The 27,094-nt window shown below is 46.0% G+C and overlaps 1 pseudogene; it reads right to left on the bottom strand.

Annotated features, from left to right (window-relative positions):
- Positions 1-523: 523 nt before the first annotated feature.
- LOC141182902 (uncharacterized) lies at positions 524-27,037 on the bottom strand (annotated as a pseudogene).
- Positions 27,038-27,094: the final 57 nt, after the last annotated feature.

The following is a 27,094-nucleotide window of genomic DNA, read 5'->3' as shown; positions in this document are numbered from 1 at the left end:
TAATATTGTGGGGAGGATGGCAAGAAGTCTTTAAGCCGGAGAGAGGTGGTGACCACAGGAGAAAAATCCTGAACCGAGAATCATTCTGGATTTTTCTCTTGTGTACCAGATTTCCGCAAGGTTTGAATGTGAGACAGGATCTCATTTTACAATACACTTAGTCTCACGTATTCATGTTCGACAGTACTTTGATAATATATTTCCTTTGTGGTCATAATAGAATGCACTGTCTGTTTAACTGCTTTATTGTCCAATGCTTATATTTATGACTTTTGCATCCTTTTTCCATAAAAGGGAAAGAAAAGGAGAAAAATATATATATATTTTTTTTTTTCTCAAAGATATATTTTTTTTTCTCAAAGATATATATATATTTTTTTATGGGACTACATATACTAACTATATTTATACTCTAATGGTGTTTAAACAGTCATGCTCACCAGACATAAAGGATGCTTAGTGATTATTATGTGTTTTACTGCCCCACGGCATAAAAGATCTTTTTGTTTCTGCATGTATCTCTCACTCATTTTGTATTTCCACTAATTTTGTATTCCATTCTCTCTCATGTCCAATTTTATGTAGTTTTTGTGCTTTTTTGCTGTAGTTAATTTTAGCTGCCAATAATGGGTTAATTCTCCTCTGGGCTGTGGTCCAACACCTGAAGCAATCACCAAGAAGTGTTTTTTATTTAACTTCAGCTAGTAGGCTTAGTTCTCACATTATTCCATGAATAAGGTTTAGCCGAAACGCGTTGGAATGTGCTGTACCTAAGAGCCGCTACATTGCTCATTCTGTAACTCATCCTTGGCTTTTACAATTTGAAATTAAAAGTGAAGTTTTAACAAGATACATACAACCCTGGTCCTGCTGGAGACATCTTTGCTTGCTTTCTCATATAATTAAGTACACTACATTAGATGTGATGCAGCTGAAAGTCCCTGGGATCTTGTGGTCCTGATGTGAGTATCTTGTCCTGGTCATTATAAACGGACAGGTTTACATTTACAGTTGGTGAGGATGAATGTTGTAAGTTTCCCTACAAAGGTGAAACTATCCTCCCGGGCAGTTTGCTTTCCCTCACAGTACCTTTTAATTCTAACAATGTTAGGTTTCTGGGAGATTATACTTGTTCCTTTTATTTTTGCTTCTCCTTAGCTTGCCTTCTTTGCCCTATATGAATGTGTTTTTGTTTCTCATTCAGGTTTTTCGTATAATACTTCATACTTTCCTTTCCCCTTGTTGACAGTGTGTTGCGGCCTCCCCTCTGGTTCCTCAGGAGGCATGAGAAACTCCTCAACGGCCTATTTAGGAGTTAGGTCCATGGTGGCATTTTTAGTTGTGCAGCTAGAGCCTTTTTAGTTGGTACAGAGACAAGTTGGGTGTAGTTGCGGAATTCTCCCCTATGTGGGTTCTCTGGTGGCTATCAAGATGCGCTTTCTGGTTAAAACATTTCCCACATTTTGAATATGAAAAAAGTATTTCCCCCTGTGTGAAATCTCTTATGTTTATTAAGATGTTATTTCTGTACAAAACATTTCCCACAATCTGAACATGAAAAAGGCATCTCCTCTGTGTGGGTTCTCTGGTGCTTAACAAAATCTGATTTCTGGTTAAAACATTTCCCACATTCTGAACATGAAAATGGCTTCTCACTTGTGAGAGTTCTCTGATATTTGATAAGATTTGATTTCTCTGTAAAACATTTCCCATATTCTGAACAGGAAAATGGCTTCTCTCCTGTATGAGTTCTCTGGTGCCTAACAAGATCTGATTTCTGATTAAAACATCTCCAACACTTGGAACAAGAAAATCTATTCTCTGCTGTGTGAATTTTTTAATGTTTAAGAAAATACTTTTTGAGGGGAAAACTATTTGTATATTGTGGGAGATTATACTTGTTCCTTTTATTTTTGGTTAGCTTGCCTTCTTTGCCCTATATGAATGTTTTTTTTTCTCATTCAGGGTTTTCATATTTTACTTCATACTTTCCTTTCCCCTTGTTGACAGTGTGTTGCAGCCTCCCCTGTGGTTCCTCAGGAGGTACGAGAAACTCCTCAACGGCCTATTAGGGAGTTAGGTCCGTGGTGGCATTTTTAGTTGTGCAGCTAGGGCCTTTTTAGTCTGTACAGAGACTAGTTGGGTGAGGTTGCAGCATTCTCCCCTATGTGGGTTCTCCTGTGGCTATCAAGATGCGCTTTCTGGATAAAACATTTCCCACATTCTGAACATGAAAAAGGCTTCTCCCCTGTGTGAGTTCTCTGATGTGCGATAAGAGTTGATTTCATTGTAAAACATTTCCCACATTCTGAACATGAAAAAGGCTTCTCCCCTGTGTGAGTTCTCTGATGTGCGATAAGAGTTGATTTCACTGTAAAACACTTTCCACATTCTGAACATGAAAAAAGCTTCTCACCTGTGTGAGTTCTCTGATGTTTGATAAGAGTTGATTTCACTGTAAAACATTTCCCACATTCTGAACATGAAAAAGGCTTCTCCCCTGTGTGAGTTCTCTGATGTACGATAAGAGTTGATTTCTTTGTAAAATATTTCCCACATTCTGAACAGGAAAATGGCTTCTCTCCTGTGTGAGTTCCCTGTTGTCTAACAAGATTTGATTTCTGATTAAAACATTTCCCACACTTGGAACAAGAAAATCTATTCTCTGCTGTGTGAATTTTTTGATGTTTAAGGAAATACTTTTTGAGGGGAAAACTATTTGTATATTGTGAATGTGAAAATGGCTTCTTTGCTTTAGGAGCAATTTGCTTTTTAATGCTCATTTTGTGACCTTGATTTTCCTTAGTAGTCGGTAATGAATCAGAACAAAGGACGTGTATCAAAGGATCAGATGACAGATCTTTGCTGTGAAGGGTTGATGGTTTATCTGGAGTAATATAATTCACTTCAACTGTATCCTGTGTGATCTCAAAATCATCTGATTTAAAAATTGAAGATGTCAGCTGTTCCTCTGATCTCCTGGTACAGTCATCTGCCAAGAAGAAAAACAATTATTATTTTTTAATAAAAAAATCAATGAATTTTATATTTTTGAACATTTCTGCTTAAACTGTCTGTAAAAAAGGCAAGTTATATAAAAAAAATTAAATTATTCACCAGGACAATGACCATCTAATAGAAAACCTCATATAATGAACCAGTAGAGCGTGGTGTCCAACTGTTTGTTCATTCTCCCTCCCAAATATGGAATAAAAAGCCACCAATGTTATGTAGGCGAAAATAATACCAATAAAAACTTCTACTCATTTCACAAAAAACAAGTCCCCACTCAGGTCCGTCATCTGTCAGTGGAAAAACAGAGGTTTCCACATTATTAGTGGCTCAAAGGCTTTTGAAAAGCAACATGGCTTCCATAAACCAATCCAGCAATATCCACTCTCCCAAAGTCAGATCTCCCCCTCGCTTCTGCGCCTTGCAGTGCGCCCAAACCACATTCAGCATCCATGTATTTGACATTACTATAGTGAGAAGGACCCACTTAATTTACGGTGTGTGTCTCCTGGAGCACAATCTGGACACTATGTTTTGGGCAATAAAATGGTTCAGACCTCTGTGCTCAGCTCCCGGCTTGTGTATTTGTTTCCTGTTGTGACCCCGGCCCGTTTACTGATTACTCTTGTGTCTTCTGATTTTGTATTTTCTTTGACCTCCTGGTTCTGACCCGGCTACCTGACTATTCTTCTTCCCATCTCACTCCACAGAACAGCAGGTAACACCGTGGCCCAAGCCTAGGGGTCTCTGTGTAAGTCCAGATCCATGTAGAGGGGTTAAACGGTTATCACCACATAAAGTGATTTGAAAAATGGGGCCGGTTTAGAAACACAAAACTGTCTGCGGGAAGGGGTTAAATCAGAGGATTACTGAAGTCAAAAACTGACTATACACAATAAAACATCTACTGAAATGATCAAACTCAACAGTCTCCATCAGTAATAAATGAGTAACTAGTGGTGAAACCTCTCTGGGGTAATTAGAGTATGGGGCTCGGTGGCTCTTGGCAATCTAAACTATCGTAAGGGACAATATATTCTGTCAGATGAGTTTCAAGAAGAAATATTAGACATTTAAAGAGAACTTTTTTTTATAATACTGCAGAGATGAGGAGTCTTAAATTTAGATCTCGAGCATTTGGAAGAGGAAATGGAGATCTTTTTGAAAGACTATCAGGGAGTTACAGAGTCACATAAGTGAGGCCGGCCGATCCCACCACAATGAAACTATCATAGAGAGTGAACCTGTAAAAAAAAAAAAAAAAAAAAAAAAAGAATATTAAAACATGTAACATCTCCAACAACAACGTATGTATGAGGGGAGAAATCCAACACTAAACTGGAGTCGCACTCATTTATGGTGGAGCTTTGGAGCAACTATGAGTCCTGACCAGGAGAGTAGAGAAAGTATTAGCGCCCTCATTTCAGGAGAGATTGTGCAGTAATCTGAATTCCTTAGGATTGAAAACATAATGGAATTTATGACGTGGCGTGAATCCATGAAACCAGGGCTGGAGCCAACACATCTCCTGCAGACGTGAATAAATGTATATTACAGCCATCAGCCACGCACAGCTTAGAGATATATCGTGGCACAGGTGAAATGTTTTCTGTATAGTTTATCACAATCCTGTTTGAAGTTAGTTGGTTTTAAAAGAAATTGAAAAGTCAGGATAAAGGGAAACTCTGCTGTTATTGTACAGAAATTCACACTTGGTCTCACTGCACATTTAATGTTGTCGATCATAAAAGTGAAGTTTGGCCAGAAAGACTGGACCTGGTCTTGTAGGGACCATATGAGCACATTCAGCAGCACAGAAGGGAGAGAAGGGAGATTCATCCAATAAGATATCAGGGATCTAGGAAGCCAACAGCATCATTACCCTCCACTTTCTCTTACAGGCCCATCATAATATTTTTCTTCAAGTGATTTTCTCACTTGTCAGCACATTCTACGTACGCTGTCATTTGGCTTTGTAATTTACAGATCTGGGCAGGTAACGGTCAGCATCTTCTAATCCCAGGGGGTAGGTGGATCCTCCAGGTTGTAAGTTCTATAGAAAAGGGCTTTCACAATTTCCCAAAGTAAATTGAACATTTTCGGACGGAGGAGAATGTTGTGATCTAGCGGCAAAATGGTGATCACACGATTGTGATACAGCCGGTCTACACCACTGATAAAGCCACCACAGCCAGTGACTGAGAAGAATCTGTCACTTCTCTGCATTTAGTGGTTACTACTCACCTGGGTAGTCATATGTAGGAATCTCCTCTTTACACCACTCATCACCCCTCACATATGTCTCTATAGTATTAATATGGGTCAGATCTTCACCCTGAAACAAATATTGTAAAAGTCACAGACAGATGGAGAAGTCACATCTATGATCGGCTCTAATCCTGCCATCTCCACCGTTCTCATTACACAAATATAAAACATATAATACTGGTGGATAAAACAAGACTGAGCACAAGACCTTCACAGCCGTCTACACATCATAGGGGAGATCTCATGACACCTTCTCTCCATCTACCTGATGATCCTGAGGAACATTGGGATCTTCTTGTTTACAGTCCTGTGGAAGAAGAGGACGGGGACATCTCTCTGGTGTTGTCCTCTTACTGGATAGATCTGGAGGAAACACATACAGGGACTGAATTCATTCTTTACATACAGATAATTATAGTCCGTGTGTTTTTAGTCCTGTCTATTACCTGGTGATGTGAGGGGCTGGGGAACCTCCATCATGACGTCTTTGTACAGATCTTTGTGTCCTTCTAAATACTCCCACTCCTCCATGGAGAAATAGACAGCGAAATCCTGACACCGTATAGGAACCTGACAATTACAGTGATACAGTCATCCCCCCGATCCCTTCATAGTGTTACTGTAAAATGTCCCAGCATTCCCAGCAGTGTCACCTCTCCAGTCAGAAGCTCAATCATCTTGTAGGCGAGTTCTAGGATCTGGTCATTGATGTCCTCATGTATCAGGGGGTGAGGTGGAGGCCCCGTGATTAATCTCTGGTTATGGAGAGACACATTAATAAATCTCACTACAGACATTTCCAGAGTCCTCACCTCTCCAGTTCTGTCCATCTGTTATTCCCATAGATAAGAATGATGTAATGTGACGTCATCAGAATCTCTCACCTCTCCAGTAAGCCGGAAGAGGATCTCTAGGGTGAGGTGGAATATCCTCTCTGCCATCTTGTCTCTGTCCATATCCATCCTTGATGGATAAATCAGGAAAATTCTCTTATATAGAAGATCTTCACTGAGAGGATCTGATATTGTAGGAATCTGAATGAGAAGATGAGCTCATGTAACATCATAAAAATCCTGTGTAATAATACAATTACTGGAGATAATAAGGGAAAACATATGAGGATATTTATTATTTTACAGTATTTAGTTTTCTTCTTTACATCTAGTAATAAAACCTATATATCTTAGGCCATAGATAACAAGCAACTTCTTCCTTGGAGTCTGCAGCTGAATACGTTTCTCAGACTCAATGTCAGGGAAATATTGAGAAAATATTAACTATTTCTCCCAAACCCCTCCCCCCTTATCCACCATTTGGACTAACTGTTTCCACGCAATTAAACACACACAGCAGAAGTCACTTGTAGACAAATGCAGCACAAAAGGTGCTACTGACCCACTTAACATACGAATGCATCTCCTCTTAGCACAGACTTGGGATAGATTGACACCTTTCAGCAGGGGCAGAGATTGAAGGAAAACTGACTTAGGCTTTAAAGGGATTTAACACAAACTCCAAGATGTCTGGAGCTAATACAAAATAAGGAATATTGGAAGTTCCATAACTCCGCTAATAATGGGACCCATATTTTTAGTGGCAGGGTCAGCCAAGGAATAATATGCTTATTTGTTCGTAGCTGTGAGCAACTGCGGGTAGCTGGGGTGTAAAAATAACAAAATAACATACTGAAACTATGTCATGTGTGGTCTCTAAATGAAGGTAAATTCATAACGGAAAAAACAGTATTACTTCCGGGCTTCTGCAATCAACAAACAATAAGTTATCGCAAAAAACAGATATTCCAATAAAAATATGGAGGCTGGAGACCAGCCCACACAATGTCATCCTAGTTGCTGTGTGGGCATGTCTCCCCTTAGGCATAAAAGAATCCACGGAGGATGGATGAATATTCATTGCCAAGGGGGTATAGAGACTATAATAAACGGATCTTGTTCAATAACAGTCAAATCAATAAGTGGGGTGCCCCCCTCCAGCTAAATGGAATTGTCTTCTTTAATCCTGTTTATATTGTGTAACTGTATATTCTGTACTGTATTCTCCGCTTTGTAAAATCCTTGTATATTTTTCATAACACTGCCTTCCTTTTGGATTAAATATAAAATGTAATAGTCCTGTTTCTTTTGCTCTGCAATCGTTCCCTCCCCAGAAGCTATATACGCTGCCAGAACGCAGGCGTCCGACCAGGCCTGTATTATATTTCAAATCTGGACGGTGGTGGCAGCAAATAATAATAATTTTGTTATCGTGAAGCTGACAGTGACCGTACGGGGGCGTATACACATAGCCCGACAGAGTGACGGCAACGGTGAGAGATTGTGTGATCTCCCCGGTGTCGTCTCTTTGTGAGTTCCTGACACTCACCTTCCATAACGCTAATTCTCGTCTCATTTTCCGACACTGGAATTGGCATTAGCAATACTGCAGGAGATATTCATTACAAGTGACATGAGAACTAACTACTTCGTGATGAGGAAACATCTTCTACTACGTCTCTAAAACCATATTTGGCCAGAGTCCGTCACTGACTACTGCACCACTGGCCGTCTATATAAATGTTTCCCGTCTTCCCCAGACTGTAATCTTTTATCAAGTTAGATCTCATGTCTGATTCACACACAGAAGTTTGAGGCTTTTATAAAAGCTGTTTAGTTTGCACAAACACCGCAGACAGAAATGATTTGATATTAAAGTCTACATGTACAGTGTATTATGGGGTTTACTTCTGGCCTTAGGCTTTCCTATATTACAAGAAAAAACCCCAGAAAAAAAAGCAGATATTAAAATGTTTAAAAAGAAAATTGGCCCCAACAATTCTTGTAAAAAAACAACAACAACATGCAAAAAGCAGAAGACACATTGTCATTTTTTAACATGTTAAACACTTGTGTTTGTTCTTATATGAACTCTTTTGGGCACCAGAACATAGATGTACACTGCAAGGCTGGCACAGTTGCGGCTGCCATAAAATCCCTGGCAGTTTAACCACTTGCTACTGCAAAAAGCAAACATGGCATCTAAGAAGGTTTGACAGAGTTCGGCTGAATGCCCTTCCTCCCCCAAGTGCTCAATAGTATGGGGCTGCCTAGTTCCTACAATACTAATGCCTAATAATGGTGTCTGGGCCTGCAATGTACGACAGTCTATTAGGCCGGGCCAAAGGAAGCATTCAATAAGTTATCTTTTAATGGCCCCAGACACATTAGACTAAAGCTGTATGAAAGCACTGATTTCAGGGGGTTTGGTCAACTATATAATGTATTTGGGGGCCTCCTGGCAGATAATGTCAGGGCAGAGAAGGATCTGGGATCCTGAATTTCGGAGGCTAAAATGTTTGTTCTTCCTGTAGATAATCCTCCGCTAGAGAAGTCTGGAGAAGACTCTCTCATACAGATCACAGGAAAGCTGGAATATTTGTGTGTATGGGGGAGTCGAGAGAGATAGCCGTCTGCCAAATGACCGTTCAGTCAACACTTATCTCATGTTTATGGGGCAGTTAGTATTACACTAACAGGCAGTGATAGTACACGGCACTACAGTAGTACAGTGCATCAGCGGAGCGATCAGAGGCTTCTGTGTTGTATGATCGCACTAATGGGAGTTGTTTAAAAAGGTTTATAAAAAAGGTTTAAAAAAGTTTGAAAGTGAAAATATCACAGTTTTAGCAAAAATAAATATTCATCACTATAGAGAAAACATGCATATAATGGGAAAATGGAGAGGGAGGTCAGCTCACTGTTTATTCAATGTATCTTATCTGACGATCACCGCATGGAGCCGCCCTGGTCAGGGACATTTCAAGGTTCAAGTAGAGAAATGAGGAGAGCTGGATTCTCCAGCATTGTCTATATTGTTAAAACCTCACATTTATTGTGAATTCATAAAAACTGTTGTGATGGCATACCACCAAGTGCCCACATACCAAACCAATGCTTATTCCTGATTTACAACATGTGAGTCTCCGTGATACTTTTATATCCTTCCCTTTCCTGGGTGTCCATTGATTACTGAGCACTTCTCAGACAATTTAACCCTGTATTGTATGGAAGAAAAAGATAATACACAAATACAACTCATGCATGAGACATTCAATAAAATCACTGGAAATCAAAAGCAAATACAATTAATTGTACTGTAATATTAATCCTGTCTGATGTTCATTCCCTGTGGGGCTCTAGTGTGTAATTTAAATATCCAATATGACTTTCTATTTAAGATTTTTCTTTTCACATCTCCACCTCTTAATAATTTATAAACCTTTTCTATTCCTAATATCTGAAGGATCTGATATCCCCTTTATGTTTTTGTGAAAAGCGTCTTGAAACCACAGACAGGTTTAATGCTGTGGTATGGATTGCGTCAGATAAATGTCTTCTAATACATGTTTATAGCGGATCTGACGTCCATCCCACATATTGTAGTTAACTCTCTATACAATCTATTAAATAGATGACCGCTATAGTGTTACAACTGATGAAATTGTGTATTGCAAATTGTTGTCCAGTTAGGTTTTCTTCAAATGTGTCGGTTTTATTAACATAGTTGCATGCTTTACAGGGTGTATCTCCACATTTATATATATACTAGCTATTGAACCCGTTCTACGCCCGGGTGGCGAGCATTTTTATTGGTATATGGTCTCCCATGCTGGTATAGTGCTGCCCCTATCCTGGTATTTGTGCTGCCCCCATCCCAATCCTGGTATGCATGGCACCCCTCACCCCCAATCCGGGTATGCATGGCACCCCTCACTCCCAATCCGGCTATGCATGGCACCCCTCACTCCCAATCCGGCTATGCATGGCACCCCTCACCCCCAATCCAGCTATGCATGGCACCCCTCACCCCCAATCCGGGTATGCATGGCACCCCTCACCCCCAATCCGGGTATCATGGCACCCCTCACCCCCAATCCGGCTATGCATGGCACCCCTCACCCCCAATCCAGCTATGCATGGCACCCCTCACCCCCAATCCTGGTATGTATGGCACCCCTCACCCCCAATCCTGGTATGCATGGCTCTCCTCACCCCCAATCCTGGTACAGTACAGACCAAAAGTTTGGACACACCTTCTCATTTAAAGATTTTTCTGTATTTTCATGACTATAAAAATTGTACATTCACATTGAAGGCATCAAAACTATGAATTAACACATGTGGAATTATATACTTAACAAAAAAGTGTGAAACAACTGAAAATATGTCTTATATTCTAGGTTCTTCAAAGTAGCCACCTTTTGCTTTGATGACTGCTTTGCACACTCTTGGCATTCTCTTGATGAGCTTCAAGAGGTAGTCACCGGAAATGGTCTTCCAACAATCTTGAAGGAGTTCCCAGAGATGCTTAGTACTTGTTGGCCCTTTTGCCTTCACTCTGCGGTCCAGCTCACCCCAAACCATCTCGATTGGGTTCAGGTCTGGTGACTGTGGAGGCCAGGTCATCTGGCGTAGCACCCCATCACTCTCCTTCTTGGTCAAATAGCCGTTACACAGCCTGGAGGTGTGTTTGGGGTCATTGTCCTGTTGAAAAATAAATGATGGTCCAACTAAACGCAAACCGGATGGAATAGCGTGCCGCTGCAAGATGCTGTGGTAGTCATGCTGGTTCAGTAGGTCTTCAATTTTGGATAAATCCCCAACAGTGTCACCAGCAAAGCATCCTCACACCATCACACCTCCTCCTCCATACTTCACGGTGGGAACCAGGCATGTAGAGTCCATCCGTTCACCTTTTCTGCGTCGCACAAAGACACGGTGGTTGGAACCAAAGATCTCAAATTTGGACTCATCAGACCAAAGCACAGATTTCCACTGGTCTAATGTCCATTCCTTGTGTTCTTTAGCCCAAACAAGTCTCTTCTGCTTGTTGCCTGTCCTTAGCAGTGGTTTCCTAGCAGCTATTTTACCATGAAGGCCTGCTGCACAAAGTCTCCTCTTAACAGTTGTTGAAGCGATGTGTCTGCTGCTAGAACTCTGTGTGGCATTGACCTGGTCTCTAATCTGAGCTGCTGTTAAACTGCGATTTCTAAGGCTAGTTACTCGGATAAACTTATCCTCAGAAGCAGAGGTGACTCTTTGTCTTCCTTTCCTGGGGCGGTCCTTATGTGAGCCAGTTTCTTTGTAGATATTGATGGTTTTTGCAACTGCACTTGGGGACACTTTCAAAGTTTTCCCAATTTTTCACATTGACAGACCTTCATTTCTTAAAGTAATGATGGCCACTCATTTTTCTTTACTTAGCTGCTTTTTTCCTGCCATAATACAAATTCTAACAGTTTATTCAGTAGGACTATCAGCTGTGTATCCACCTGACTTCTGCACAACACAACTGATGGTCCCAACCCCATTTATAAGGCAAGAAATCTCACTTATTAAACCTGACAGTGAAGTGAAAACCATTTCCGGTGACTATGTCTTCAAGCTCATCAAGAGAATGCCAAGAGTGTGCAAAGCAGTCATCAAAGCAAAAGGTGGCTACTTTGAAGAACCTAGAATATCAGACATATTTTCAGTTGTTTCACACTTTTTTGTTAAGTATATAATTCCACGTGTTAATTCATAGTTTTGATGCCTTCAGTGTGAATGTACAATTTTCATAGTCATGAAAATACAGAAAATCTTTCAATGAGATGTGTCCAAACTTTTGGTCTGTACTGTATGCATGGCACCCCTCATCCCAATCCTGGTATGTATGGCACCCAATCTCTCATCCTGGTATGCATGGCACCCCTCATCCCCAATCCTGGTATGCATGGCACCCCTCATCCCCAATCCTGGTATGCATGGCACCCCTCATCCCCAATCCTGGTATGCATGGCACCCCTCATCCCCAATCCTGGTATGCATGGCACCCCTCACCCCCAATCCTGGTATGCATGGCACCCCTCACCCCCAATCCTGGTATGCATGGCACCCCTCACCCCCAATCCTGGTATGCATGGCACCCCTCATCCCCAATCCTGGTATGCATGACACCCCTCATCCCCAAACCTGGTATGTATGGCACCCCATTGCTCATCCTGGTATGCATGATACCCCTCACCCCCAATCCTGGTATGCATGGCACCCCTCATCCCCGAACCTGGTATGCATGGCACCCCTCATCCCCAATCCTGGTATGCATGGCACCCCTCATTCAAAATCTGGCATACATGGCACTCCTCATCCCAATCGTGGTATGCATGGCTCCCTCATCCCTAATCCTGGTATGTATGGCTCCTCATCCCAATCCTGGTATGCATGGCTTCCTCATCCCCAAACCCGGTATGCATGACTTCCTCATCCCCAAACCTGGTATGCATGGCACTCCTCATCCCTATCCTGGTATGTATGGTACCCCTCATCCTGGTATGCATTGCACCCCATCCCTCAACCTGGTATGCATGGCTCCCTCATCCCCAATCCGGGTATGTAAGGCTCCTCATCCCTATCCTGGTATACATGGCACCACATATTCCTATTCTGGTATGCATGGTGCCCCTCATCCCTATTCTGGTATGCATGGTACCCCTCATCCTGGTATACATGGCACCCCTCATCCCCAATGCTGGTATGCATGGCACCCCTCATCCCCAATGCTGGTATGCACGGCACCCCTCATCCCCAATGCTGGTATGCACGGCACCCCTCATCCCCTAATCCTGGTATGCGTGGTCCCCTCACCTCCCAATCCTGGTATGCATGGTCCCCTCACCTCCCAATCCTGGTATGCGTGGTCCCCTCACCCCCCAATCCTGGTATGCGTGGTCCCCTCACCCCCCAATCCTGGTATGCGTGGTCCCCTCACCCCCCAATCCTGGTATGCGTGGCCTCCTCACCCCCCAATCCTGGTATGCGTGGCCTCCTCACTCCCCAATCCTGGTATGCGTGGCCCCCTCACCCCCAATCCTGGTATGCATGGCCTCCTCACCCCCCAATCCTAGTATGTGTGGCTCCCTCATCCCTTTCATGCTGCACACATACAAAAAAAAAAACAAAACACAAACTCACCTTTCTTCCCTATGCTCCAGCGCTGTGGTGTCCTGTTCTGCCGGGGGAGGAGTGTGGCGCCGGAGTACGCACGTGCCCATACCGTGCTGTCCGGTGCCATTTTGCTGAAGACACACTGCAAAGGTGTCTTCAGTAAAATGGCACCTGATAGCGCTATGCACATGCGCCGATTCCGACGCCTTCACTACTGCCCCAGTCTCCGGCGAGAAGAGAGGCGCTGTGGCAACGCTCCTCCCGGTCAGGTAAGTATGGCGCCGGAGATCACGGTATGTGTTCAGTGCCTACACACTCCTCTTACCTGTAAGAGCCAGACTGTGCAGGCGTTTCGCGCTTGCGCAGTCTATAGAGGATTCAGACAGAGGGACGCTTGTACGATTATATTATAGATATATTCTTTATTTTTATACAGCGCTAACATATTCCGCAGCGCTTTAAATACATTATCATCACTGTCCTCATTGGGGCTCACAATCTAAATTAAAAAAAAAACTAACCAAGGATAACCAAGTCGCATTGCGTTTGATATTTATTTCTTAAAAAAACTAGGTGAAAGTTTTCTGCCAAGTGTAGAAGCCTTTTTGAATACAAAACTCAAACAAAATATGTAAAAGAATTTACAAAGTCTGGAGGATGGATCTCCGACATCAAAAAAACTAAGTTTGAAAGAGATATCAAAGACAACGAGTCAAATTCAATTTACACATGGAAATGAAACAAACCAAGAGCTACTGTTCTGAAATACAAGTCACACAATAAATTCAAAGGAAATAGAGGAGAGCGGAGGTCAGCTTCACAAATCCTAATGTGTCCATGGGTTCCTCTAATTATAATTCTCTGAGGACTTATCTGATGCATCAGTGGGATCAACTAAAGACAGATGGAACAAAAATAAATTCTCAGGTACTCTCCACAATTCAGCACAAAACAACAGGCTGGAAGAAAGCTCAAACGTGCCCGGACATGTGCGTTCCATGCCGGAGTGCATCACGGTCTCCTATCTGCGAATGCTCATGTCCGGAAGCATGCGTTCCACGCCGGATCGCATAATGGTTTTGGATTGCATACCACCAACATAGGATTTTCTGTCTCTGAGATCAGCGTCATGGGAGACTAAAAACAAGTATTGCACATCCTCCCATCATGCAATAGGCATGTAGATCTACTTTATCACTACATAAGATATGGGGTGATGGCCCACAGTATATTCCTAAATGGTCAAATTTGACCTCTATTGCACAATTCGAGATACATAAGGATCACCACACTTGTTAATTACAAAATAGTATAAGTGGAATAATTGATAAGAAATAATTCTGATATAGAAGCTCAGATATCTCGATGAAGTACAACAATATGTGAACCTCATTCACAGGGAACTGAGTAGCAATGGGTAGAGTATACAATCCAAAAATGTAATCCAGAATGGGGCTGTATTCACTCAAAATAGGCATAAGAAATTTGCTCATTGAGTCCCTTAGGGGCCAGTGAATCCAGTTTGGAAATCCACTGACTTTCTTTTTTGAGGATACATCTATTGTGATCACCTCCTCTCACATTGGGTTTAACCATCTCAATGATACAAAAGGAGATGTCTCCGGTTTGATCTCAATGTATACTGTACATGTGTCTCGCTAATGGCGTGTCTCAACCATGGCGTATACTGCCCAAATGCCGTTGACCCAACTTGCCCCCCACTCTGACCGAATGGAGATCCAGCTTTCCGATCACCCTGACTGGTTCGGGGTACATTTTCCCCCACCTCTAACAGGCTATGGGTACCTTCCTCCCATACTCCTGACAGACAGGGGGACACACCTTTCTTTTACCTTGCCCAGTTGTGGGCTCTACCCTTCCTGCCATCATTTTTACCTTGGGAGCCATGCTCACTAGGGGGCAGCTACGACCGGCCATGTCACAGTCCGTCGTGACACTGGTCAGCGGCACGGAACCACTTTCCCTATGATCCCCATATTTCTCCCCATCCCTGCTCATCACCTCTGGAGCTGTGCTAGTCAAGGGACAGCTACCATTGACCATGTCACTATCTGGAGTGACACTGGTCACCCGCACGGGATAACCTGCTTCCTGGTGTGTCCGTGCCTGCTCCCCTTGCCTATAGCACTTATGCTGGCTCGCTTTAGGGGATCCTCAGCAGCATCACCCCACAGGGTGAGGTGGCTGAATTCCCTTTAACACAACATACATTTTTATTATGCATGAAATTGACATTATTGTCATTACCGTCAATTGACATTATTGACAGTGGCAATACATGACATATCAGATCTGGGAGGGTGGTCAGGGATGTATCGGGCAATCAACCGTCCCAGATCAGTTCCCAATAGCACATTAGTGGGGAGAATCTCCAACACCCCCACTTCCCTTAACCCCCTCCCCGCACCCAAGTCCAGAAAAACTCGGGCTATCGGCAAACACCCCCAAACCCGGTGACAGTCAGGGTCTTCCCAGCAATGAGTTCCTCTGGTAACACGAACTAAGGGTGGATGATGGTACATTCTGCGCCAGTGTTCTTAAGGTCAACAGTAACGGTGTTGTCCACAGTAACAGGTTTTAAGTTTTCCCGGGCGCTGCCAACCGCCCCACTCACAAAAAGAATGGCTGCAGTAGGTCCTGGGGCCTCAGGTGTGGTGTTCATCTTCTGCCTCTCCGGGCAGACAAGGCTTGTGTGACCCGTTTGGTCACAAACATAACACTTATGGGAGTCAAATGCAGGCCAGGTGCTGGAAGATGGGGCAGAACCCGCTGAGGGCCAGCTGGCTGGAACACTGGGGGTGGTTGAGGGCTTACCCCCTTTCCAGCTGGCGGCGGCTGACTTCCGCACCTCTGGTGTGCGGTTGGCCTTATAGGCATCTGTGATCTGGGCGGCTTTGGCAGCCTCCTTTGGCTCCCGGTCAAGCTCAAACTGTCGAATTTGCACTGGGCAAAGAAGAACAAACTGGTCGTTCGCCATCAGATCCTTCAGGTCCTCGAAGGTGGTAAATGACAGTCCTTGGACCCACTGCTCAAAGTTGGTCCTGAGCCCATCCACCACGTCACTGTAGCTGTCATGTGTTCCACGTTGGAGGGCTCTGAACTTTTTCCAGTAAACCTCCAGAGTCAGCTGGTACTTTTTTTATCCCAGCCTGCTTGACGGCCTCAGTCTCAATCTTGTTTTCGAATTAGAGAAGCAAACACCTCCAGAGCTTTTCCTTGGCGCCCTGGGGTTAAATACCTGGCCCACTGGGCTTCAGGCAGCTGGTACTGTCTGCAGGCTTTTTCAAATCCTCGGAGAAATGTGTTCAAGTCCCCGTCCTTTTCCATTACAGGAAAATGCTCCGGACGGGGTTTAAAGCAGTTCGTGTTGCCGGTCTCATTGCCCGATGCGGTGGATTTCGGCAGCTGGATTCGGGCTAACTCCAGCTGGTAGCGCTGCTCATCTTGCCACTTTCGCTCAACAGCTTCTCGTTCAGCTTGGGCCTGTCGCTCAGCAGCCTCTCGGTCAGCTTGGGCCTGTCGCTCAGCTCTCTCAGCCTCAGCCTGTCGCTCAGCAGCGTCTCGATCAGCTTGGGCCTGTCGCTCAGCTCTCTCAGCCTAAGCCTGTAGCTCAGCAGCCTCTCGGTCAGCTTGGGCCTGTTGCTCAGCAGCCTCTCAGTCAGCTTGGGCTCGTTGGTCTGCTCGCTCCTGGAATTTCAGAACCAGCTGCAGTTGTCCATCACGATTGTCTGCGGTGAGCAGCTCCAAGGCCATCTGCAGGTGGGGGTCCACACTACCCTGGCTGCGGGTCTGGCTGGCAATCACAGGTGGGAACCCTGCAGCAGCACTATCCGAGTCTTGGCTGGCCACCCCATCATCCGAGCTCTGCAGCACCTTGCAACAGTTCAGCAATCATTTGGTGCCTGGCTTTGCCCGTGGGGTCAATCTGTCTCAGCTCACAGAGAGCAGTGAGAGTCTCCTTTGACTGCTGGTGATACCAGGTCTCTTCACGTGTAGCCATCATTGCCAAATAAAAGTTAAAGAAAAACAAGAGAAGGGGAGGGGATGCAACTGCTATACGTACAGTAATGTCACAAATAAAAAAATATTAAAACACTGACTCTTATTTCTTAAAAATCTGCACAGTATTCTCGCAAGAACCGTGCAAGTTTTCAGTGACAGGAATGATTGCTCAATCCAGCCACTGATGTTCTGTAATATCCCACCGCTTCCCACCAATTTGTCAGGGTTCAGCAGCGACGACACCGGGGAGATCACACAATATCTCACCGTTGCCGTCACTCTGTCCGGATTTCGTCAGGGAGTGGGGGCTACATAGGTATCGGCAAGCGACCAGTGAGCGTATGGCATCACATCTCCGGATTCCAACGCATGGAATATGTGTATAAGCCCCTGTACGGTCACTGTCAGCTTCACAATAGCCCAATTAATATTATTCGCTGCCACCACCCTCCAGATTTGAAATATAATACAGGCCTGGGGGGACACCTGCGTTCTGGTAGCGTATGGCTTCGTGGGAGGGAACAATTACAGCACAAAAGAAACAGCACTATTAAATTTTATATTTAAACCAAAAGGGAGGCAGTGTTATGAAAAATATCCAAGATTTTACAAAAGGGGACAATACAACACATAAGCAGTTACACAAAATAAACAGGATTAAAGAAGACTTACTATAACGATCACTGAGATGATTCAATATAGGTGGAGGGGAGACACTCAGCAGAATCTGTTGCTATAATAAATATATACTCCCGCAATGAATACTACTCTAACCTCAGCAGATTATTTTATGCTGCTGAAGGGAAAGACCTGCCCACACACCCCTTGGATGACATCATGGGGGCTGGTCTCCAGCCTTCATATCTTTATTAGATATCTGATTTTTGTGATAACTTATCGTCGGTTGATCATAGAGACCTGAAAGTGATACAATTTTTTCCGTTATGATTTTACCTTTCTCCAGAGACCTCACACGGTATAGCTGCGATCTGTTATTTTGGGACTTTTGCACCACAGCCCCCCAGAGGGGCTTACAGAGACAGGAAAATATCCATATCGTTCCCTAGCTGACCCGGTCACTAAAAATATGGGTCCCATCATTATCAAAATTATGAAACTTTAGTTATTTCACATTTCGTTTTGACTCCGAAGATCCTGCAGTTTTCCGTGACCACCCGCTTGCCTAGAGACTCCTATCCTGCTGTCACTAGCTGTGACCACCTGCCTGTCTAGAGACTCTTTCCCTGCTGTCACTTGCCGTGACCACCCGCCTGTCTAGAGACTGTCCCCGTCACTTGACGTGACCTCCTGCCCTTCTACCCAGAGACTGTCCCTGTCACTTGCCGTGACTACCTGCTCGCCTTCCCTGGGAGCCACCCGCTTCCTTACAAGGACTGCCCCTTTGTATAGTTGCTCAGAGGTTCCACCTCCCAGACCCGTTACAGTTTGCTCGGGCCATGGAACCCGGTGGCACCCAAGCTCCCTCGCTCTCGGACCTATGTGATGAACTTTCCCGTCAGAGGTCCCAACAGGAGTCCATCCTGAGTCACCTGCGTAGTGTTAACTCCCGCCTGGACACACTGACTGCCTCATCGGGAGCTGCCTCCACTCGCACACTTACTACCCCGGCTCCGCTGCTGCCCATCAATACCATGGCATCTCTCCCCGGTCCCCGCCTCGCCTCGTTTTGGCGGAGATCCCATCCAGGCACGGGGCTTCATTAACCAGTGCACTCTGCATTTTGAACTGTTGGCACACCAGTTTTCCACCGACCGAGCCAAGGTAGACTTCATCAGGTCCCATCTCACAGGGGAGGCACTGGCTTGGCTAAATCCTCTATGGGAGAGAGGAGACCCCCTGGTGTCCAACCTGCCAGCCTTTCTCACGGCTTTCCGGAAAGTCTTCGACGAACCAGGACGGAAGACTTCATCCGCCTCATCTCTGCTACGCCTCCGTCAAGGAGGTCTCACCGTGGGCCAATATGCCATACGGTTCCGTACCCTTGCTTCAGAGCTTGCCTGGGATAACGACGCCCTGGTGTCCGTCTTCTGGGAGGGTCTGTCCGGCTGTATTAAAGATGAACTCGCCGGTCGGGACATTCCTACCACTCTCGACGATTTAATAACACTTGCCACCCGGATTGACATCCGGTTCCAGGAGGGCACCAAAGAGGTCACCCGTGAGAGGAGGTTTCCACGCCTTACCCCTACCTTCCAGAGACCCGTCACTTCCTCCGTTACTCCCCAGGCGCACTCACCTGAGCCTATGCAGGTCGACCAGACCAAGATGGTCAAAAACCGTCAAGAATTACGCCGTGCCGAGGGGAGCTGCTTCTACTGTGGCAGTAAGGAGCACCGGATCCGTTCACGCCTAGGATCGCTCAGATAGGTCGCCCTAGACAAAAGTAAACCCTCTCCATCTCTGATGCTGTCGGTCTCTATCATCTGCGGAGAGAACCGTTATTTTGAACTGGCTCAACTTGACTCTGGAGCTGCTGGAAACCTCATTTCTCAATCCCTGGTAGAAAAATACCGCATTCCCACCAAACCTCTGGCTGTACCCTTATCGGTCGCCGCCGTGGATGGGGTCTCTTACCACATCCCATCCAACTCATCACCGAATCTCTAACTCTACAGGTGGGAATGCTACACTCTGAGAGCATCTTCTTCCATGTTCTGCCTGGACTCTCTCACGCCCTCTTCCTAGGCCTACCTTGGCTCCAGAAACATGCACCCGTGCTTGATTGGCAGACCGGAGAAGTCCTTCGCTGGGGACAGGACTGCCATAAGACTTGTTTAGTTCCCGTTCATCCTGCCCGTCCTTCTCCTACCCCAGCCAATCTACCCGGTCTACCGGTTCCCTATTGGTCTTATGCGGATGTCTTTAATAAAAAAAGAAGCAGAGACATTACCCCCTCATAGACCATATGACTGCCCAATCGACCTGATAACCGGCGCTACTCCTCCCCGTGGGCGTATTTACCCTTTGTCCGCTGCTGAGACCCGGTCCATGTCTGAATATATTGAGGAGAATCTGGCCCGGGGATTTATCCGGAAATCTACCTCCCCGGCGGGAACAGGCTTCTTCTTCGTCAAAAAGAAGGACGGCTCACTCCGTCCTTGTATAGACTATAGAGGCCTTAACCAGATCACAGTGAAAAATAAATACCCCCTTCCGCTCATTCCTGAATTATTTGACCGTCTGAGGGGGGCTAGAATCTTCACCAAACTGGACCTCCGTGGGGCGTATAACCTGGTCCGTATCCGTCAGGGGGATGAGCGGAAGACGGCATTCAACACCCAGGACGGCCACTATGAGTACCTTGTAATGCCCTTCGGTCTCTGTAACGCTCCCGCCGTCTTTCAAGAGTTGGTCAATGACATCTTCCGTGACCTTCTCTACTCCTGCGTGGTGGTGTACCTGGACGACATCTTGGTCTTCTCTCCGGATCTCCCCACTCACCGGAGGGACGTTCGTCAGGTCCTGCTCAGGCTCAGGCAGAACCACCTCTACGCTAAATATGAGAAGTGCCTCTTTGAGCAAACCTCACTTCCGTTTCTGGGCTACATAATCTCTCAGACCGGCCTACGAATGGATCCTGAGAAACTGTCTGCCATCCAGAAGTGGCCCCGACCAGAGGGGTTGAAGGCTATTCAGCGGTTCCTGGGCTTCGCCAACTACTACCGCCTCTTCATACCGCACTTCTCTTCCCGGACTGCCCCTATCTCTGCGCTCACCCGTAAGGGCGCTAATCCCAGAGAATGGCCGCAAGAAGCAGAGGAAGCCTTTCTTTCCTTAAAACAGGCTTTCTCCTCCGCCCCGATGCTGCATCGTCCGGACAGCAACAAACAATTCTTCCTAGAAGTTGACGCTTCCTCCTCTGGAGCCGGAGCGGTACCTACCCAAAAGTCGTCTTCCGGAAGAATGGTAACCTGCGGCTTCTTCTCCAAACTCTTCTCCTCTTCTGAGTGCAATTATTCTATAGGAGACCGAGAATTATTGGCCATTAAGCTGGCACTGGAGGAGTGGCGTTACCTGCTTGAGGGGGCTCTTCACCCGGTAATAATTTACACGGACCACAAGAACTTGGCTTACCTCCAGAGCGCACAGAGACTTAACCCGCGCCAAGCCCGGTGGTCCTTGTTTTTTGCCCGCTTTGATTTCATTCTTCATTTTCGCCCGGCAGACAAAAACATTAAAGCTGATGCCTTATCCCGATCCTTTCTGGTCTCTGACCTAGAGGAGGAGCCTAAGCACATCATCGACCCCACCAGAATAATGCAGGTGGCCCCAGTAAATCTAAATCGTCTTCCTCCCGGTAAGACGTTCGTAACAGTACCTGATCGTGAGAAGGTCCTACACTGGGGTCACTCGTCTAAGCTAGCTGGCCACGCTGGTCAGAAAAAGACCCTCCAGCTTATTACCCGGCATTACTGGTGGCCTACCCTGCACAAGGACGTAATAAACTTTGTTTCAGCCTGTGTGACCTGCGCCCGTAACAAGGTTCCGAGACACCTGCCAGCCGGTCGCCTTCTTCCTCTTTCTGTACCTGCTGCCCTGTGGCAGCATATAGCTATGGACTTTATAACGGATCTCCCTGTCTCTGCCGGTTGTACGGTCATTTGGGTGGTCGCTGACCGCTTTTCCAAGATGGCTCACTTCATTCCTCTGCCGGGTCTCCCGTCTGCATCAGAGTTAGCTAAAGACTTTATCCATCATGTTTTCCGTCTTCATGGTCTTCCTCTCCACATTGTATCCGACCGAGGGGTCCAATTCACCTCTCGCTTTTGGCGAGCCATGTGTAAATTGCTGGGGGTCACCTTGGACTTTTCTTCTGCCTATCACCCACAGTCCAATGGCCAAGTAGAGCGGATCAACCACATTTTAACCAGTTTCCTCCGGCACTTTGTAAATGCTCACCATTCCGACTGGGTGGATCTTTTACCGTGGGCCGAATTTTCTTACAATAATCACGAGAGCGAATCTTCCTCCAAATCACCGCTTTTTGTAGTCTTCGGTCAGAATCCTCAGATCCTGTTTCCCGTCTCCACCTCGGTGGACAATCCGGCTGCGGAATCTCCACCATTTGGGAGAGTACCCGATCCGCACTTCTTCGGTCATCCGAGCGGATGAAAAAACAGGCTGACAAAAGACGTCTGGATCCACCACAATTCCGTCCTGGAGATAAAGTCTGGCTCTCGTCCAAATATGTCCAGCTCAAGATTCCTTCCTACAAGTTAGGGCCTCGGTTCATCGGCCCACTGGAGGTTATAAAACAAATTAACCCGGTGGCCTATAAATTGAAACTCCCGGCCAACATGCGGATTCCTAACTCCTTCCATGTATCTCTACTCAAACCCGTGGTACTTAACTCTTTTTCCAAGTCTACAGGTACGCCTCCTGCTCCGGTTTCCGCTGAAAACGAGTTTGAGGTAGAGAACATTCTGGCCACCAAAAGGGTAAGAGGAAAGATCTTTTTTCTTGTGGATTGGAAGGAGTTTGGTCCTGAGGAGAGAACGTGGGAGCCCCGGGAGAACATCCATGCCCCTCTCATCCTTGATAAAATTTCTCTCTGGCCTAAAAAAGGGGGGGCCTAAAGGGGGGGTACTGTAGCGTCGGCGTCCCTGCCTCCTGCTAGGCAGGGACGCCGTTCCTCTCCGCTCCGTGCCCGGCGTCTTCCTCCCGCTCTGCTGGCAGCGCGCGCTGCTTCCCGGCCACTGTGCTTAGGGCGCGCGCGCGCTCCCCCTCTCTTAAAGGGGCCGCGCGCGCCGTCCTAAGGAGTCCCCGGCCAATGGCCGGAGGATCTCACCATATATAAGGCACCTCCTCCAAAATGGAGGTGCCCGAGCAATGTTGTTGCAAAGCCTCTCAACTCTGCTTCAGCCCTCAGGTCCCTTTACCAGATACCTGCCAGTTACCTGCCAGATTCCTATCTATCTGTGTGCTTTCCACCTCCCAGACGCGTTACATAATGGGGGCATTGCACTGTGTGGGGGCATCATACATACTGCATGAGGGGCATAATGGGGGCATTAAACTGTGTGGGGGACAGCATACATCCTGTATAAGGGGCATAATGGGGGCATCATACATACTGACTAAGGGGCATAATGGGGGCATTAAACTGTGTGGGTGACAGCATACATCCTGCATAAGGGGCATAATCGGGGCATTACACTGTGTGGGGCATCATACATACTGCCTCTTGATAAAGCTTCTCTGCGAAACGTGCGTCGAGGCTCGTTTGGTCTTATCTTGGGCTGCCTCTGCTGTGCTCCCTGACCCCTTTCTTAGTGGCCTCCAGTGGCTTTGATTGGTGAGTGTATCTTTTTATTTTAGTCTTCATTCACCATGCCCTCATTTGGGCGAATAATGGGACTTACATCCATTGCCATCTTATGTATGTTTTTTCTTTATAGAGGCCTCTCCCTCTCTGTTTATTTATGCATATGATGTTCTTGGGCTGCCCTGTTTTCTTTTCCCTCCCCTTCCCTCTTCTTTGTATCTACTTTATACTATTTTATCTAGTGCCCCCTTGTGGCTCGGATGGGTCAGTGCATCACGAACTATGGTCTCTATTTATTCTGCCCCGACGTGGGCGAATAATGGGACACATGTCCATTATTACTTCTTTTTCGAGACCTTGTCATAGATGCATCCCCTCCCTTGCCATTGCCTGCACATGTGATCTCGGACTGCTCCTCCTTTCTTTCTTTTTATTTTTTATACTCTTTTCTTTTGTATAACTATGACTAGCTGCTACATGCCCCCGTCGCTCTGTACTACCTCCCTTGTATTTATTCATTCATTGGTATGATAATACTGTACACTTTTATCTTTACTAATAAAGGTTCTTTTTATATGCTATATACTCAGTTGCTCTTGTGTTTTTACATCTATCTTTTGAGTTAAGCAATTTTCTTTTCACGACTATGGGGTGTGAGTTGTGGTTCCTCCACACCCCCTACTCGTGATCATTTTTATGTTGGCCGAAGTGTTTTCTTATACTGCATAAGGGGTATAATGGGGGCATTGCACTGTGTGGGGGCATCATACATACTGCATAAGGGGCATAATGGGGGCATTAAACTGTGTGGGGGACAGCATACATCCTGTATAAGGGGAATAATGGGGGCATTACACTGTGGGGGCATCATACATACTGCCTAAGGGGCATAATGGGGGCATAACACTGTGTGGGGGCATCATACATACTGCATAAGGGGCATAATGGGGGCAGAACACTGTGTGGGGGCATCATACATACTGCATCAGGGGCATAATGGGGGCATTACACTGTGTGGGGCATCATACATCCTGCATAAGGGGCATAATAGGGGCATTACACAGTGTGGGGGCATCAAACATCCTGCATAAGGGGCATAATGGGGGGATTACACTGTGTGGGGGGCATCATACATACTGCCTAAGGGGCATAAAGGGGGCATCATACATACTGCATAAGGGGCATAATGGGGGCATCATACATACTGCATAAGGGGCACAATGGGGGAATAACACTGTGTGGGGGCATCATACTTACTGCATAAGGGGCATAATGAGGCATTACACAGTGTGGAGGCATCATACATACAGCATAAGGGGCATAATGGGGGCATTACACTGTGTGGGGACATCATACATACTGCATAAGGGACATAATGGGGACATCATACATACTGCATAAGGAGCACAATAGGGGCATTACACTGTGTGTGGGCATCATACATACTGCACAAAGGGCATAAAGGGGGCATTATACATCCTGCATATGGAGCATAATGGGGGCATTACACTGTGTGGGGGCATCATACATACTGCATAAGGGGCATAATGGGGGCATTACAATGTGTGGGGGCGTCATACATACTGCATAAGGGGCATAATGGGGGCATTACACAGTGTGGAGGCATCATACATCCTGCATAAGGGGCATAATGGGGGCATTACACAGTGTGGAGGCATCATACATACTGCATAAGGGGCATAATGTGGCATTACACTGTGTGGAGGCATCATGCATACTGCATAAGGGGCATAATGGGGGCATCATACATCCTGCATAAGGGGAATAATGAGGGCATTACACTGTGTGGGGGCATCACACATACTGCATAAGGAGCATAATGGGGGCATTACACTGTGTGGGGGCATAAAACATACTGCATAGGGGGCATAATGGGGGCATTACACTGTGTGGGGGCATCATACATACTGCATAAGGGGCATAACACTGTGTGGGGGCATCATACATTCAGCATAAGGGGCATAATGGGGGCATTACACTGTGTGGGGGCATCATATATCCTGCATAAGGGGCATAATGGGGGCATTACACTGTGAGGGGGCATCATACATACTGCATAAGGGGCATAATGAGGACACTACACTGTGTGGGGCATCATACATACTGCATAAGGGGCATAATGGGGACATTACACTGTGTGGGGCATCATACATACTGCATAAGGGGCATAATGGGGGCATTATACTGTGGGGGCATCATACATACTGCATAAGGGGCATTACATTGTGTGGGGGCATCATACATCCTGCATAAGGGGCATTACACTGTGTGGGGGTATCATACATACTACATAAGGGGCATAATGGGGGCATTACACTGTGTGGGGGCATCATACATACTGCATAAGGGGCATAATGGGGGCATCATACATACTGCATAAAGGGTATAATGAGGAAACTACACTGTGTGGGGCATCATACATACTGCATAAGGGGCATAATGGGACATTACACTGTGTGGGGCATCATACATACTGCATAAGGGGCATAATGGGGGCATTACACTGTGTGGGGCATCATACATACTGCATAAGGGGCATAATGGGGGCATTACACTGTGTGGGGGTATCATACATACTACATAAGGGGCATAATGGGGGCATTACACTGTGTGGGGCATCATACATCCTGCATAAGGGGCATAATGGGGGCATTACACTGTGTGGGGGCATCATGCATACTGCATAAGGGGCATAATGGGGGCATTACACTGTGTGGGGGCATCCTACATACTGCATAAGGGGCATAATGGGGGCATTACACTGTGTGGGGGCATCCTACATACTGTATAAGGGGCATAATGGGGTATTACACTGTGTGTGGGGCATCATACATACTGCATAAGGGGCATAATGGGGGCATTACACTGTATGGGGGCATCATACTGCATAAGGGGCATAATGGGGGCATTACACTGTGTGGGGGCATTATATATCCTGCATAAGGGGCATAATGGGGGCATTACACTGTGTGGGGGCATCATACATCCTGCATAAGAGGCATAATGGGGGCATCATACATCCTGCATAAGAGGCATAATGGGGGCATTACACTGTGTGGGGGCATCATACATCCTGCATAAGGGGCATAATGGGGGCATTACACTGTGTGGGGGCATCATACATCCTGCATAAGGGACATAATGGGGGCATTACACTGTGGGGCAGTAAAGGGGTCCTGTACTATGAGAACAATACGTTTCCTCCTTCCTGTCTCCATAGTTGGGTCGTATGTATCTATTACAGGAAACAGAACAAAAACCTTATGATTCTTATAAAGGGGCAACACAAGACCCCAAAAGAGTCTCCGTGCTGAAGGGGTTAATGCCCCCTGCGCCCAGTAATGGGGGGTCTCCACATACCTCCACCTGCAGAGCCGCCACCACATATATGGCTGCTCTGTGCGCACAGGAGCTGTGATGAGGTCACAGGAGGGGAGGAGTCAGGGGTCACATGATCAGTGGCCTCAGTGGATGCAGGACTCTGCTGTGTTGGTTGTCATGG

Source organism: Phyllobates terribilis, unplaced genomic scaffold, assembly GCF_046119375.1.
Source record: "Phyllobates terribilis strain yellow unplaced genomic scaffold, ASM4611937v1 Scaffold_36__1_contigs__length_13169755, whole genome shotgun sequence".
NCBI classification, from domain to species: Eukaryota; Metazoa; Chordata; class Amphibia; order Anura; family Dendrobatidae; genus Phyllobates; species Phyllobates terribilis.
Note: the sequence above shows the minus strand (reverse complement) of the source record. Positions and strands in the feature narration are given on the sequence as shown.